Source organism: Asparagus officinalis, chromosome 6 (genome assembly GCF_001876935.1).
Source record: "Asparagus officinalis chromosome 6, Aspof.V1, whole genome shotgun sequence".
Taxonomy (NCBI): domain Eukaryota; kingdom Viridiplantae; phylum Streptophyta; class Magnoliopsida; order Asparagales; family Asparagaceae; genus Asparagus; species Asparagus officinalis.
The window spans coordinates 72,839,110-72,856,576 of NC_033799.1; positions in this window are offsets into that span (position 1 = coordinate 72,839,110).

Consider the following 17,467-nt stretch of genomic DNA (forward strand, 5'->3'; position numbering starts at 1 on the left):
CCATTGACTAGCTCCAAAGCTTTGGCCAGCTGGCGTGCGAGGCGTTGACGTCGTCTTTGACGCGCTCTCTTTGATAGGGTCGGCGCATTTCCAGCAATAAGCTCTTTGATTGAAGAGCTGTAGTTCATGGCCTCAACTTTGCGGGGTGTATCTTGGGCCACCGTGGGATGAGGATCCTGGTTTTGGGCCTTCAAGTCTGAGTGCCCCTGAATCTTCCTTGTGGAGTCTCTCCTATGCCTGCGAGGAGAGGATGACCTGGAAGATGAGGATAAGTATTCCTCATACTTTGCTTGGTCGAACCCATACTCGACCTCTTCGTTAACCGGGATGATGATCTTCGGCTACGACACTACAGCTTCGGCAGAGAAGCTGTTGGCTCCCACTGTGGTCGCCAGTTTGTTTTTGTCAAAAGTTTCTTTTTCCATTGCTTTCAAACCTGTTACATCGCTTATCGATTACAAGGTCAAACTGAAAGAAAATTTGATATTTTTATAAGATCTTCTTACAATGAAAAATAAAGATTATAACTTTATCAAACAAAACACAGCAGTAGTTTATCTCCCGCTGCTTTGTGTGGGATCTTTGCCTGTGTCGGGGACGCGTTTGTCCGTGGACCACCGCAGATCAAATCCGGTTGACAGTATAACTACGCTCTTGTTTCACAAAGGAAATAATTATGGCAGCGACAATCACGACCAAGCGAGATTGTGGCTCTTCTCGAGATTAAAACCAAGTTTAATCTGGAGGAAAGAGGGGGAAAGAATCACAAACCTTTCGAAGGATTTTCTTTATGAAAAAGTTCGCCAAGATCTGAGAATTCTCCTCTGAAATTCGTGGTTAACTGGACAATTTGACAGCACCTCGCTGTAGGCTGTCTAAAAATCACAATGGATAGTCGATCCCTATCAAGCCCTGATAATGAAAGTTACAATCAGACGACTTTCTGATCTTTGCATCCGCAATTCTGCAACCGCTATAGACACGGCCTCATCTCTGAGATGACTGATCTTGATGGTTGCGACAACAGCATGACTAATATGATATTAGCAACTATTAGAGATGCTGATGAGCAGTGTAGTGATTTCAGAAATCAAAGGTTGGACTTAGTTGGTGAGTTGCTTGGTAGAGAGCTATGGGCAAATATTCATCTTCAAAACACTATGGATGTTGATTCCCGTCTAACTCCAACAACGAAAGCTACAATCAAATAGCTTTCGGGTCGACAATCGAAAGCGGTAAATAGAGGACCTTTCACGTAGATCGAGAAGAGTTACAATTCGACGACGCTTCCGACAACTGATGAAAGCTCTATTCTGCAGCCTTCGCAACCAACAGTGAGAGTTACAATTTGACGACTCTCATATCCTATAACAGGCAAGGATCAATAAACAATAGCCTTCGCAATGTTATAATGGATGAGGTTACAAGTCAACAACCTCTCTCAAACGCAGAAAGTCATTCCTGCGTTTCCTAAGTTCAAAACGCACACTTGTGTGTTCCTCAGCAGACATCGAACTCTGTAACGCAGAGTTAAAGTACAAGACGCACACATAACGTGCGTTCTTCAATAAAGGAGTTTTGGAGACCAGCAACAGGAGCTTCTTCCTTGGCTTATTAACCGAACTTTCGGTTCAAATCAACTCTTTTTCAAGAGTTAAAACTCGTCAGAGTTATCAACTCGATCAGAGTTCAAAACTTACTCTACGAGTTCTTCTAAAACTCGTTCAGAGTTATCAACTCGTCAAGAGTTATCTTCAAACTTGCCACGCAAGTTCTCCACAGCGTCAAATCGTGAGGAGAAGACATCGTTCCAGTGAATCAAGACGTTCGGATCGTCAACGAGAAGCAAACTCGACGCGAGCATTCGAGGGAGGCATCTCATCGCCACCGTGAAGAACCCAGAATTAAACAAAGGGGAGAATCAAATTCATTCTCCTCTCTTTTGTAATCGGAATCCAAATTGTAATCGATTTTGAGAGGAATACAAGTCAATTTTTCTTTCATTGTCTTTTTACTTTAAATTTCCAACAAACAAAAGATGGCGACTCCGCTGGGGAACAACTTTTCTGACGAAGAAGTGGTGGCGCAATCCGACGTTCATCTCATTGGAACGACCGTTGAAACTCTGATCATCGAGTTCGATCAAGCCAAGTTTGAGAAGGCCCTCTCCTCCGGATCCTTTAGCCCCAAGGCTATGCGCAAGATCCACAAAGTTTCCGAGGAGACTAAAGCTCCAATTGTGGCCAACTCATCTAAAGACTATCTCCCATGGGGGTTGCACTGTTCATACAGTCCCCTCCCTAAAGGAGAAGTCTCGACTTTGGCACGACTCCAGAGCCGATCCTCCAATCAACGCGAACTCCGCGTTTGCGAGCCTCAATATGAGCTCTGCATAGGCCAAGCTAGACGCAACCCTCAGGGGTGCGTTTCCCAGATAGAACGCAGCCTTCAGAGGCGCGTTCCAACATCAGAACGCAGACCTCAAAACTGCGTTGATCTGGCTGAACGCAACTCTCAGGAGTGCGTCCCAGAACTAAAACGCAACTCTCAGGAGTGCGTTCCAAAATTTAAACGCAGACATCAAACCTGCGTTGATCTGGCTGAACGCAACTCTCAAGAGTGCGTCCCAGAACCAAAACGCAACTCTCAGGAGTGCGTTTCACAAACTGAACGCAACTCTCAGGAGTGCGTTTCTGAATCCGAACGCAGATCGCAGGACTGCGTTTCACTAGCAAAACGCAGACTTTGGTCTTGCGTTAATCAAGCTAAACACGACCCTCGTGTTCCTTCTTTGGAACACGATGTGATTCGTCGTGTTCAAAATGATCAACATGGATTTAAAATTCATGTTTACCAAGAACCAGTCCCATCCTTTAACGGACAGGGGGTTCCATCTCTACCCTCACGCTCTGTGAGAGGTGCCAAGGAGACTAAAGCTCCAAAGGTTGCTCCTATGCCAAAGGAAACCCTCTCCTTTAGTCGCCGAGATTACTCGAGCAGCCCTACCTCTAAAGGAGTGGGCTCAGTTTATGCCAAACGCAGCCCTCAGTGGTGCGTTGTGCAATCAAAACGCAGCCTTCAAAACTGCGTTGATTTGGCGGAATGCAACTCTCAGGAGTGCGTTTCAGAACCAAAACGCAACTCTCAGGAGTGCGTTCAAGATCCAAAACGCAGACTTACAAACTGCGTTAACCAACAAAAACGCAACCGGCAAAGGTGCGTTTCATCAACAAAACGCAGACTTCGGTCTAGCGTTAGTAAAACAGAACACGACCCTCGTGTTTCTTCTTCAGAACACGATGAGATTTGTCGTGTTCAAAAAGATCAACGTGGACTCAAGATCCATGTTCACCAGGAGCCAGTCTCATCCTTTAATGGACAGGGGGTTCCATCTTTACCCTCACGCTCTGTGAGAGGTTCATCCCAAGTCTCTGACTTGCGGGAATTGCTGTCGATGTTCAACCGACCGACGAATGTCGTTTTGCTCAATAATCGACGACATCATCACAGGAAGAAGACTTTAGAGGTTGAATACCTTGGAGTCACTTCTAACATGGTTGGTAGAGGGAGATCATCAACCCTTAGTTCCGACGGGTCAGAGACAGATCATTCTCCAAGCGTCAGAGAAATCACTAACGAGTTTGAAGGAATCTACCAACGTACTCGGACTCGAACAGGAGCCATTCCTCCTATCAACTATCAGAGTTTAGCCAGAGGAACTAATTCCGATGACGAACACTCAGCCATTGCGGAGTCCCAATCATCAAGCTCTTTCGTTGGGCATGAGAGCTTCGTCCACATGGCAGAACATTCGGAAGACCTTTCAAAGAGACTTGATGAACAGGAAGCCATGCTCAAATCTCAGCAGGAGGCCATCAATGAACTCATGGCCATGTTGACTCAAATCGTCGCAGACAAGGCCAAATCTCAGGAGACAGATTCGCCGCTTAGGCAAGAATCTTCCCGGAGAGGAAAAGCGTCTTCATCCCGACCTCACACAAGCAAAGGGAAGGGAAAAGTGGTTGATGATGCGGCTTCTGACCAAGAAGCCCACAGCCTGGAATCTTCCTCTGATGAAGGAAGAGAGACTGAGAACGAGCAGAATCTTCAGTCTGCCAAAATGGAAGAATTGGAAGCCCGCCTTAAAGCCATTGCTAACAGAAGCGAGCTCCAAGATGAGGGAGTTATCAGACCCTATCCTGCCGAATGGGATGCAGCCCCTTATCCTCCAAAGTTCGAGGTTCCGACGCTACAAACTTTTGACGGCACGGGATCACCGAACCAACATATTTATCATTTCAAGTCACAGACTGGAAATATAATATCGAACGATGCCATACTGGCTCGATTGTTCATTGGCACCCTCAAGGGAATTGCCTTTGAATGGTTCAGGAAACTGCCTGCGGGCTGTATCCAAAAGTGGGCGGATCTAGAGAGACTCTTCCTGTCAAGATTCTTTGAAGAGGATACAGAAGTCTCCATCCATACCCTTCTTGCTACTAAGCAGAAGAAGAGGGAGTCCGTCAAAGCCTATGTCAAAAGGTTCCGATCCATGGCTCTCCGGTGTTCGTCAGGTATGACACAATCTACCTTAGTAGAGACCTGTCGACACAACTTGCAAACCGACCTCCTAGCCCGAATAGGAGTTGCAGAATGCCGTTCTTGGAGACAACTAATCTCTCAAGGCGAGCAGGCTCAAAAAATCATTGCCAGGATCAAAGCTGAAGAACAAAGTAGGCAGGATCAACCTGAGCAATCGGACCAAGCCCAACCTTCTCCAGAGCAATCGGACCAAGTCCAATCTCCTCAGTCAGAAGGGGAAGATACTACGGTCACTGAAGCTAATCCTCTTCAGTAGGATGGCGGGTCCAGCAACTATCATGTTAACAGTTACCTCTGATAGTCAAACTCATCAGATAATGGCCTACCTGGTGATGTGATTCTATTCCGACTTCATGGATAGTGCCCCACTAGGTGATGTGCCTTGTCTACCTCTTTTTTATTCCCCTGCTAAGTCTTCATCAAGACTGGGGGTTGGTTACTTGGAATCCACTGGATTAAGAGTAACGAATCTTTCACATCGTCGAGTTAACATTACACTTCTGACGATCATCATCCCCACAGAGTATGCATTCAGTTTGCATCACTCCAAATTCTTGTCACGTTAACACTACACCTCTGACAAAAATCCACTTATCGACTCTCTCCAATAGAGCGATAAGTTCTCAAAATTGCTTCCATAGCAATATCTTTCTTGTCACGTTAACACTACACCTCTGACAAAAATCCACTTATCGACTCTCTCCAATAGAGCGATAAGTTCTCAAAATTGCTTCCATAGCAATATCTTTCTTGTCACGTTAACACTACACCTCTGACAAAAATCCACTTATCGACTCTCTCCAATAGAGCGATAAGTTCTCAAAATTGCTTCCATAGCAATATCTTTCTTGTCACGTTAACACTACACCTCTGACAAAAATCCACTTATCGACTCTCTCCAATAGAGCGATAAGTTCTCAAAATTGCTCCAATTGCAACACAAATCCTGTCACGTTAACACTACACCTCTGACAAAATCAACTTATCGACTCTTTCCAATAGAGCGATAAGTTCTCAAAATTGCTTCCATAGCAATATCTTTCTTGTCACGTTAACACTACACCTCTGACAAAATCCGCTTATCGACTCTCTTCAATGGAGCGATAGGTCCACAAACTCGTCAAGTTAACACCACACCTCTGACGACCAAATCAACTTATCGACTCTCTTCAATAGAGCGATAGGTCCGTAAAATACTGTTATGTTAACATAACACCTCTAACAGTCAACCCCCCCAATGAACTTGTTAATTCTTTCGGTGTTTCAAGCTACACAGGAAGAAATGACACCAAAAATCCATGCCTTCACGCATGGGGGACTTTATCTCGATCCCTAATTAGAGATAAGTCTGCATCTAACACATGCTGCCGGGTAGCCTATTCCCGCAATAATAGCAAAGCCTACGTATTCAATATCGTAGCAGGTCGTTATTAATAACGCCAAAATCCATGCCTTACACGCATGGGGAATTTTATCCTGAATCCTAAGTAGGGATAAGTCAATGTCTAACACACGTTGCCGGTTAGTCTTTTACCGTGAAAAGGACATCAAAATCCATGCCTCACACGCATGGGGGACTTTATCTTGATCCCTAAATAGAGATAAGTCTACGCCTAGCAAAAATGAGCAATCCCTAAATAGTGATCAAATGCTCAAGCTGCGCCCGGATTATTCCTCTGACATGTACTAGCAGAGTATGAGGTAGTTTCTATTATGAGGATCTCATTTTCGTAGAATTTCTTTTTAATAAATCCTATACGAAAGTTTATGCCATGCTTTTGTGTCAAGCTAACATGCACCAACTTTGACATAATGTATGGATCTTATATATTGTTGGTTAAATAAGCAATGATTTTTCAATAATTTTTTGATCTCTAAAAACTTGAATATAGAGTTGTCTACCTCATCTCATTGTTTCTTTACCCTAATAATTGAAATAAGGCATGCTTATTCAGCTAATTAGGAGTTCTCCTGCCCACAAATCGGGAATATGCATGTTTGTTATATTGTTAGGAAAATCTAATGGCGCTATTGGCATATACCTTCTTTTTATTTATTTATTTATTTATTTTTTTACACTTGAGAGAAATACAAAGTAAGCTGCTTTGTTCTCACAATACACAATATCCCTTTGAGGAAAGAGAAAGCTTTATTGATATGAGATTAAAGGATTGGTCAACAACTTATTCAGGGTTGATAGCAGGTTACATCAGGTAGGTAGTTTTTATAGAGATTCTTTATTTTGGGCAATGCCCCGTAGTCAGAGCCATAATTCTATTGATGAATACAAGGCATAAATAATGACACTGAAATTTCAATCATTTAAAAAATCATAAATTTTTATTTAGACTTGTAAACGAGATTGATGGTTAAACTATCTAGGTTTTAAATTTTGAGCTTGAGATTGTAATTTATCAAAGAAAAACCATATCATTCAAACTATATACTTAACTAATAAAAAAGAAAAATTCCTTAAGGACCCAAAATATGGGACCAACAGGGGGGGACATGTGAGGTGTCCCCCTCCTATTGCATAATGAGCTGGCCATCATTAATGATGGCCAGCTCATTATGCAATAGGAGGGGGACACCTCACATGTCCCCCCCTGTTGGTCTCATATTTTTTGGTCCCTGTAGCAAAGCTCAATAAAAAAAACTGACTCTCTTCTCACAATACAACAAAAAAATGTTACTCTTTGTCTCTTTCTTCATAAGCATTTAATGTATTAGTTAATAGTTGATCTATAAGTTAGGCATAAATAATGACACTGAAATTTCAATCATTTAAAAAATCATAAATTTTTATTTAGACTTGTAAACGAGATTGATGGTTAAACTATCTAGGTTTTAAATTTTGAGCTTGAGATTGTAATTTATCAAAGAAAAACCATATCATTCAAACTATATACTTAACTAATAAAAAAGAAAAATTCCTTAAGGACCCAAAATATGGGACCAACAGGGGGGGACATGTGAGGTGTCCCCCTCCTATTGCATAATGAGCTGGCCATCATTAATGATGGCCAGCTCATTATGCAATAGGAGGGGGACACCTCACATGTCCCCCCCTGTTGGTCTCATATTTTTTGGTCCCTGTAGCAAAGCTCAATAAAAAAAACTGACTCTCTTCTCACAATACAACAAAAAAATGTTACTCTTTGTCTCTTTCTTCATAAGCATTTAATGTATTAGTTAATAGTTGATCTATAAGTTATAGTTTATAGAGAAATATAACTAATCATCTCTGTTATTACACTAGGGTAGCTTAACATATTCGAATGACATATAAATCAAAATATATAAACCAAAGAAACTAAAAAAATCCATGTGAGTACGGGCTTAATACTTATTTTATATTTAAATAAAATTAGTATTTAATAATTGTATTCATTCCAAAATGTAAAAAAAAAAATCAAATAATAAAATAATAAATTTTGAACTTTTCCATAAGTAGGAACTTCTAATGAAATGTCCAATGCAGGTGTTTATGTTAGTTATCAAACCGGGGATTAATTATGTACTTGCCAATGTATTAGGGTCCCTTAATCTTCTTTAGACAGTCGGTTCTTGAGCAGAGAATTCATTCCTGCACATAAACAACACGTGAGATGATCGCAGTTGGGATCTCCGGTGGCTCCTCCAACGATCAAGTCAGGAATGAGCTTGAGTGGAGAAGGTGTGTTCAATATCAAGAAATTACTTACCCCTGTGCAGCAAACAGTGCCTCTATTTATAGCAGGTCCAGAGGGGCAATTTGTGTAATTTTGGCTAAGTCAAAGCAGGTGGCTTAGTCGATAGATACTTTACAGATGTCGACTGCAGAGGGGATGAGTCACCTATGTGTTTAATGTGATGGTGACGACGAATGCACTCAATGTGATGGTGATTGACTGTCGACGGGGGATTCGAAGACAACCTGCCTTTTGACTCGACTTTGTGAGAGGGTCGACAAATGACGCCTTTCGTCTTGGTCTTGTGAGCGGGCCGATAAGTACCGCCTTTTAATTCGGCCATTCTGGATTTGAAAGTTCTCGACCTGGCCTTGTAGAGTGTAGACAAGTAGGGTCAACTCAAGTAGTGGCTCTGAGTGAGGACGCCTTTCGACATGGCCCTCCTTAGGAAGAGTCGAGTGTCGATGTTGCTCGAGTCGTCCTGCCTAGGGTGAAGTTGATCTGATGCTTAGTTAGTTTGGACGTGTGTTGATAATCACATTTTTATTACATTTTATAACCTCATTATCTATTTAATTTAAATAAATTTGTCACTAATAAACGTGTTTTATCTTAATTGCAGGTTAATGAATAAAAGCCCAAGAAAAACTCAATATTTCATCTCTCAAAAAGCCCAAGAGTCCAAGCCCAAGAGAAGAATCGGCCAAAGAATGAAAAAACTGCCTATTGATACCGGTATCGATACCTATTTACTATTGCAGAATTAAGAGCATCTCCAACAGCCTCCCTATCTCATGTCCTAGACTAAATATAGGGAGTAGGAGGGGGAAAAGTTGCTCCAACAGGCTCCCTATGTTGGAGACTAAATATAGAGAATATGATTTGGTATTCCAAATCAAGGATAACAAAGTGACTCTCTATATTTAGTCTCAACATAGGGAGCATTGTTGGAGCAACTTTTCCCCCTCCTACTCTCCATATTTAGTCTAGGACATGAGATAGGGAGCCATTTGGGGAGCATTGTTGGAGCACTTACTCATTATTTGGCCCCCTAATTTCTAGGATGAGAGATTTGCTCCTCAAATATAGGGAAACCCTAAGATCACTCTTGAAGATGCTCTAAGGGCTGAAGTTGATTAACTTGGGGATCAAGTTTAATCAAGGGTTCTCATTTGCTGTAGACTATAAATAGGGGTAGAGAGTGTGAAAATTTTTGTAGGAGAGTTACTCTTAATTGATAAGACCTTCCAATTTTGTAACTTTTTTTTGCAATTAATAAAAAGATTTTTTTCTCCTCTTCATATTTTTCTTTTCTTTTCTTTTCTTCACTTCTCTTTGTTTGATGATGAAGATGGAGATGGAGATGAAAATGAAGATCAATTTAAAGGTTTGCTTTCAAGAGACTAAACCCTCTTGCAATGTAAATTTTCTCTTTTATTTTTATTTCTTTGTAGTAGTTTAGATTTACATTAATGCCTTGCAGAGTAGATTTATTTTCTTGTCTTTATTTCTTTCATTATTATCTTGCACTTTTAATTTGTAGAGTAGATTTATTTTTCTTGCATAATCTAGATCTTCATTTATGTTCTTTTTTTTACAATTTAGTTAGATTTATTTCTATGTTCATAGTGTAAACTTCTTTGTTCTCATTTCTCTTCTTTGTAATTAGTTTTTATCTTCACTCTTTTCTTTTGAAGATCGCGTTTGGGCTAGGGTCAAATCAAGAGTCAATCGACTCTTCTGTTCTTCTCCGAGCTGATTAACGAGACTTCTCGCTCAAAAACTCCGGCGAACTTCCCGTTTGAGAACTCCATGGCTCCCTAGAAGGTCGCTTCTAAGTCTCGTGCCAAGAAACCCGTCGCGGTGAGTTCAGGTGAGCCGATGGCCTCGGTCGCCGATGGCGCTCACCGTCACAAGTCCCCTTCGTCGGTGTTAAGTACTGAACTCCGGGACTGTAAAACTTGTTTCGACAAGTTCTGAATTAAACAACGAGCAAGACTCGTGTTTTATTATTGGAACGCGGAGGTGGACCTCTGTGTTTTGAACTTGAAACACGGTGTTGACCTCAGCGTTTTGAACTTGAAAACGCGGGGTTGACCTTAGGGTTTTGAGATTTGAAACACGGGTCTGACCTCAGCGTTTTGATTTTGAAACACGGGTCGGACCTCCGCGTTTTGTAGACGAAACATGGGGCTGAGCCTCACGTTTAGAATTAAGTCTTTTTAGACTTATTTTAGCTTCGCACTAACTTGTTTGTTTCTTTTATTTACAGTGCGCTACACCAATGAGCCTCTTTCCTTCTGTCATCATTTTGGACAAGAAGGTGGGACGGACCACAACATGAAGTTCAATCTACGCCAAGAACTTCCCATCTTCCAAGATCAAGATAAGGAACGTGCTGACACCGTCACCCAAGCTATTTCAATAACTCTTAGGGATTTGGTCACTGATACTAGATTTGAGACCATAGACCGTAAGAAATTCAACAAGACGGCCTTTATATTTGGAGATCCTGTTGAACTTGATATGTAGGTCATGTATGACGGGAACTATAAATGGCTAAGGAAAGTTGGTGATTGCAATCTTTTCTTGCCTAACATGGAGAGGATGTTCCCTCTGTCATACTTCCAATGTGCTTCCATCCTGAGGTACATGCATTGGGATCTCGTCAAAGAACAGGACGGGGTTTCAGTTGGTGCCCTGACTTATCATGGTGTTCGTCCGGTAGGTTACAGCCGGCAAGTGACAGCTTTGAGGCCAGACCTATTTGCTAAGGAATATCTGGTTGCTGAAGTGGCCAGTCCGGCGAACACTTTTGTCAGAAGATTTATTGCGGCGAAGAGTGAATTCCCTGCCCAAGAATTCAGATCTCCTGGATGGGTGCATTCTACAGAAGTGGGGTGGTGGACCCGGATGACGAATTTTGTCTTGGAGGAGTTGAAGGCACCACTTATTAAGTCTGGCCTTAGAGATCTAGTGATGGCCACTCGGTATGGTATCACTCAAAGTCATTACAACTTCTTTGCTATATTGGAATGGTACAACTCAAAGGCCCGCACTTTCTTTACTCCTGTTGGGGAGCTAGGCTTTGCTCTCCACGAAATGTTTGAAGTCTCCGGTCTGGCGTTTGGAGAGCTACCATATGAAGAGTTCGTTCCAGGAGCGAGAGAACTCAAAATTTTAAGAACAGCTAGTCCTGAGATCTATGCAACCCCTTGGGAAGTGATGTGTCATTTCCACATCTGTGCTCAGTTGACAGGACTACGAGGAATCGGTGTTAAGCAAGTATCGTGGGCGAAATACTTGTTCCAATATCTGAACCATAAGGGAGCTTCTGTATCCCGTCTAGCTGCCAGCACTCCCGATGACATTCATGCACGTATTGATGCTGCCACCGCTCATTACACTAATGAGGCCAAAGAGGATGTTTTCCCAGCTTACACTGAGTTTGATAGCTTCCATTATCAAGCTCAATATCACATCTCTGATGTGGCTTTATTTGCTGGATTTTTAATGTTCTGGTTAAAACGGTGCGTAGTTCCTACCAGGCCAATAGATGCTCTCACAGCAATAGTGGTCTATCCAGCTGTTCTTCTAGCTCACGGGCGACCCTCGAACCTTCTTTCGGCTATGGTGTATTGCCTGCAAAGTGATTTACGGGAGTTGGCCCTTGACTTTGTTCAAGTCAAGGAGACGGGCTCTGGTGAGAAGAAGATGTTCAGGACTCCTAACCCGCGCGTACCAATGTCATATACCTACTTGATGGCTTGGTATGTCTCGCATTGTCCCTTATTGATGAGTGCAGCTTCTCCCCATGGCGACTCTTTCATCCCACTCGTACGACGGCTTGAAGCGGCTAAGTAGGAGGGTTGGTATATGGTTAAGATCCGTCAAATTTTGTCAAGAGATTCAACTACCACGTTTTTCGTTGCTTCCCTGACTTTGAAGGTGGAGGCTATGGTGAAACTTTTCAGGATGTGTAGGGCCTCAATGGTTTCACAAAACTGAATGGAGGCATATTCCGCTGGCTGATCAACATCAGATCAGGTTATCTCCTCTTCAGTCAGGGCGGTAAATGTTTCATCGAGCCCTATCAGCCTTATAGGTTTGCCCGACAGTTTGGCTATGATCAGCTATATGTTGGGAATCCCAGGCCTCACCTCGCAACTGTCGGCAATTTATATGAAGGAGCCAGGGCTTTGTATTATTCGGTGGCTGGCGGAACCGGAGCTACATTCAAATTGCCCCACAAAACGCCTAACTCCTTCACTACCATGGGCTTATGTGCTTGGTATCATGCTGCTTCTCAGATCCTCGAGTACAGATTGAACTCCTCTTGTCTGAAAGAAATCAGAAGGATGTACGAATCAAAGAGGTGGTCCAAAATGTCTCATCTGAAGGGAATTGACAAATATTTAACTTATGAAGAAGCAGAAGCTGAGGAGGAAGGAGGCAAGGCAACCGAGGAAACCCAAGTAGAAGAACTCGGAGTAGCTAAGACTCACGAAGGGAGAGCAACGGGTAAAAGAGTTCTCACTGGAGAAGAAGCCTACCAACATGAGAAACGGGTTCGTCGATAGTTATCATTTGGTTCCCCTATGTCTAAAGGTCTACGGGGAACAAAACTCATGTAGGATGCTTTTAAGTCGGCGCATGATGTACATATGGAAGGGGAAGAGGCGCAAGAGTCAGCTGCTACAGGCCTCTCTCATCGACCTGGACTTCGTTCAACCGGTCCAACTTTGTCAGGTGCGGCCTCTTCTTATCATCCACCAGACAAAGAGGGGGAGGGTGAATCGATGGATGAGGATGCAGATGCAGAATCTATCCCAGCAATGGACCCCATTGATACAACAATTCCGGGTCAGGCTCCAAGTGTTGTTCCTCCATTTAAAGAGGCTACACAAGAAAAAATCGTGCTGGCAACCACTCAAGATGAAGGAATTAGACCTCCTGTAGATGAATCTACAGTGGTCGAACATGAAATGCTTAGCGGGAGCTAATCTCCCTCTGCTTCAGCACTAATGCCACCCATAGGGGACGTAAGGCCCAGTCCAACAACGAGAATAATTTCCAAGTCTGTTGCTGTCGTTGGCTCACCTGAACCTTCTGCAGCAGATGATGAAGAGAGATTATGTTATGAGACCCCTCCATATGACGACGGTGATGACGACGGAGATGACAACGGTGACGACGACGATGATGACGACGGTGATTGGGATAACCTACCACCGTTCCCTTCTGATAAAGCGTCGGCCTATACTCCTATTTCTCCTATAGGTAGGTGTTGTCCATTTTGTGTTAAACCATAAGGTCGCTATGAAAGAACCCTAGAGGGGGGGTGAATAGAGTTTATGCTAATCTAATCCGATTTTATGCCAATTTAAAACTTATTAATAAATTATTCTTGCAAGATAGATATACAATGGATATGAGCAAGAATAAGCAATATAACTACTATGATATATCCTAGCAAAGAGATATACTATATGGTATATGCAAGGATATATTTAAATTATCACAAGGGTGAAAAAACTAGTGGACAATATAAACAAGATGCAATAGGCTATAAGATGAATAGTTATAAGTGCGTCAATGCAAACCAAAACACGCTATATGTTCACGAGGTTCGGACCTTCCGTCCTACGTCCCCGCTCCCCACTCTCGAGGAGAATCCACTACACAACTCGGTTTGGAAGCCGGAACTTCTCTACATACTCGGTTTTCTAGCTAACCGAAAACTCTACACACTCGGTTATTAAGTCAACCGACAACTCTCACAAATCCTCACAAAGTACATACACAACCTACAACCTCAAGTGTTGGTCCTCACGTATCGACTCCCTCAAGTGCTCGTAATTATCACCTCTCACTAGGCCATCGACGCCACTCCTCTTGGTATCGACTCCGTCCTCACCACACACTCCTCTCGGTGTACAAGTGTATTACAAAGTGAACTTCACAATATAAGCACACAAATATAAATTTGTTCTCTACAATAGATGAGAACACAATGTAGGCTCACACTCAATATCACACAATCCCACAACCCAATTATACAATGTATGCAAATACAAGAAGCTCAATGGTTATGTCTGTAAACAAAGAGTAAACAAAATCAACTAAACTCAATATAAACACTAGCTTAATAAAATGGTAATTAAAAAATATAAATGTAAAGCTAGATTGAGTTTAGGAAAACTTCTCTATAGATAACAAGAGAGAAGGAGAAGAGTGAATGCTCAAACACCAAGGATGATCTCCACTTGCTCTTGTGAAATTCTCTTCACAAACAAAACTCTTAAACAAGGCTTAAACACCTTTAAACAAACTTTAAACCTTTGTTATACTTTCTTAAAACATTCTCTTAGATTATATGAAAGATGAGAGCAAGGGCGTATTTATAGGAACCCAAAACATCAGCAAAAACCCAACTAAAAAGATAAAAAAAAAACCCCAGAAAACACTGCTGGAAACTAGCCGTTACTGTGCAACGGCTCTCTGATAAGTCGACTTATGAGTCGACTTACATGAGTCGACTTAGCAGACGAAAAATCACAACTCTGCTGCACTTCGTGAGTCGACTTATGAGTCAACTCATGAGTCGACTAAACATGCACAGACCTGAAATGCACAGAAAAACTCAACTTAAAACCATGTTTAAAAATATTAAATAAATTCAGAAAAATATAAAACTTTGGGAAATGATTGTAAACATGATAATACACATGCTACAAAAACTAGTTTTCAAAAAGGACCTCCCAAATAAGAAATATCATCATTTTGTAAAATAGTCCAAAACATAAAAATGTGAACACATGAGTTTTGATATTTTAGCTTAACCATGTTTTGAGACATTACAAAATGATTATATAGACTTAGTAAAAGATGTATATAATTATTGTTAAGTCCATAAACTAAAAAAACAATATTGTCTCAAAATTGCATATTCTATGCAATATATTCTTAAACAAAATAGAGTATGAAACATATGATTATATATATGAATGTAAATTTGTTTCATATCTATATAGTTAAACCAAAACACAATAATAAATATGAAATATGTAATCTTATATTTATAAACATGAAAACTCAAAACTATGTATGTATATATATAACTATATATACATGGAAACCAAACATATATGTATATATGAAACTATATATACATGAAAACCAATATAATGTGTGTGTATAATATTGAGCTTAAAGTACTAACACACATAATATAAAACCTAAACTAATGTTACCCTAGCTTGATCTTGATCTTCATTGTAGCTCAACTTGGTAAACTTGGATGAAGCTTGTAATTGGATCTTTAACTTGAATTGTATAGGCTTCAACCACAATTCCACCAACCTCCATTGGATATGTTCGTTGAAGCGCAATTCCATCCAACCTCCAACATATTATTTGCCTAGAATAAATATAAAACACAAACACTAGACAAACAATATTAGATATAAATTGTTTGTAAATCATCATCAAAACAAGAAGGCTAACAATCTCCCCCTTTTTGATGATGACAAACAATTTACAAAAAGGATATATGCATGAAAGAAAATGAATATATAAATTATCATTATCATGCATATAAGCAAGAAGGAATATACACACAATACTTCTCCCCCTTTGACAACATCAAAAAGGGGGAAACAACAAGAATGAAGAGAGCGAAAGCTCCCCCTATCAATATGCATGAGTGAGTATAAAACAAGTATAGGGAATAGCTCCCCCTATCAAAATGTCATATAGATATATGAAATGAAAGCTAAGGCAAAAACATGTGAGTAAGCATAAATGAAAGATATGCTAAACATAACTCACATATAAAACAAGACAATGAGAACACATATTAATATGTCATTTATGAAAGAAGTGTCTCATTACACAATTATAAAAACATAGTGTATAAAAAATAGATTTATGAAAACAAAGGAATGAGGAAAACATGAGAACCGTGAAAAAAGTTTTCAAGTGAAAACAAATCACTCAAATGAAGTCATAAATCAACCATTTAAACCAAAAATGATGTTTGATCAATAAAGGAAGTTTTCTTTGTAGAACTTGATCAAACCACATATAGAATACATTATAAGGCACGAATAGATGATCCATGAGCACAAACATATAAATATCATCATATAAGTAAAATATAATGAATTCAAAGCAACAAATCAAAACAAAATCTTTGACAAAAGAATTTCAAGGGAGGCAACAATATATCAAGCTTTTAAGCTTGTTCCAACCTATATAATCATTCTAGCATCCGGTAAACATGATTTGGGAATAACCACGCAATAAACCCGGAGGGTTATATAACACAAACCGCTCATCAAAATTGAAATTAATAATCATGAAAACAAAGGAATTGATCAACGAAAAAATTGTTTTCATATTAAAAGTTTTCAAAGCACATTTTACTAAACCAAAAAAAAAATTTAAAATTCTTGGTTTAAAAATATTTTGGCACCCAAGCATTCTTGGTGCCGGATTGGTTAGGGACAGGACCCCATCATTCAAGCTCAAAGCCCTAAGGTTATGAACCCATTTGGGCGCATGTGGTGCACGAACACGGTCAAAATAATATTCATTCAAATGACCCTTTCGATTGCAATTCGTGCAATGAAAAGAGTGAAAAGATTTGTGTTGACCAAGTGAGTGTGCACGAAAATTATTTGCACATAAAGATTGTCTTTTAAATTCATTTTGCAAATAGGAAACCTCATTAAACAAAGGTGGTCTTTTTGGAATATTTTGCAAAATAGGAGCTTTTTGCACATCAAAACAAAATTTAGCAAGATGTCCAAACCTACCACAAACATCACATTTAAAAATATGCGGTCTACTAAAAGCATTTGGCAAATAAGATTTCTTTTTCAAATCAAAATAATATTCGGCCAAATGACCAAAACGACCACAATGATCACATCTATACACATGAGCATGCTTATGATGAACAATGGGTGCATGTGTGTGTACATGTGATGAAGAAACTTGATGAGATGCACAAGGAGCATTGACATTTTTATGTTTGTGTGCATCATAGCAAAATTTAGCTAGATGGCCTTTTCGGCCGCAAATAGAGTATTTGTAAACTTTCCGCATATAGAACACTTATAAGTTTTGCTATACATGTGTGCATAATGAGTGGATGACTTAGACTTGGTACACATATCCATAAGCCTCTT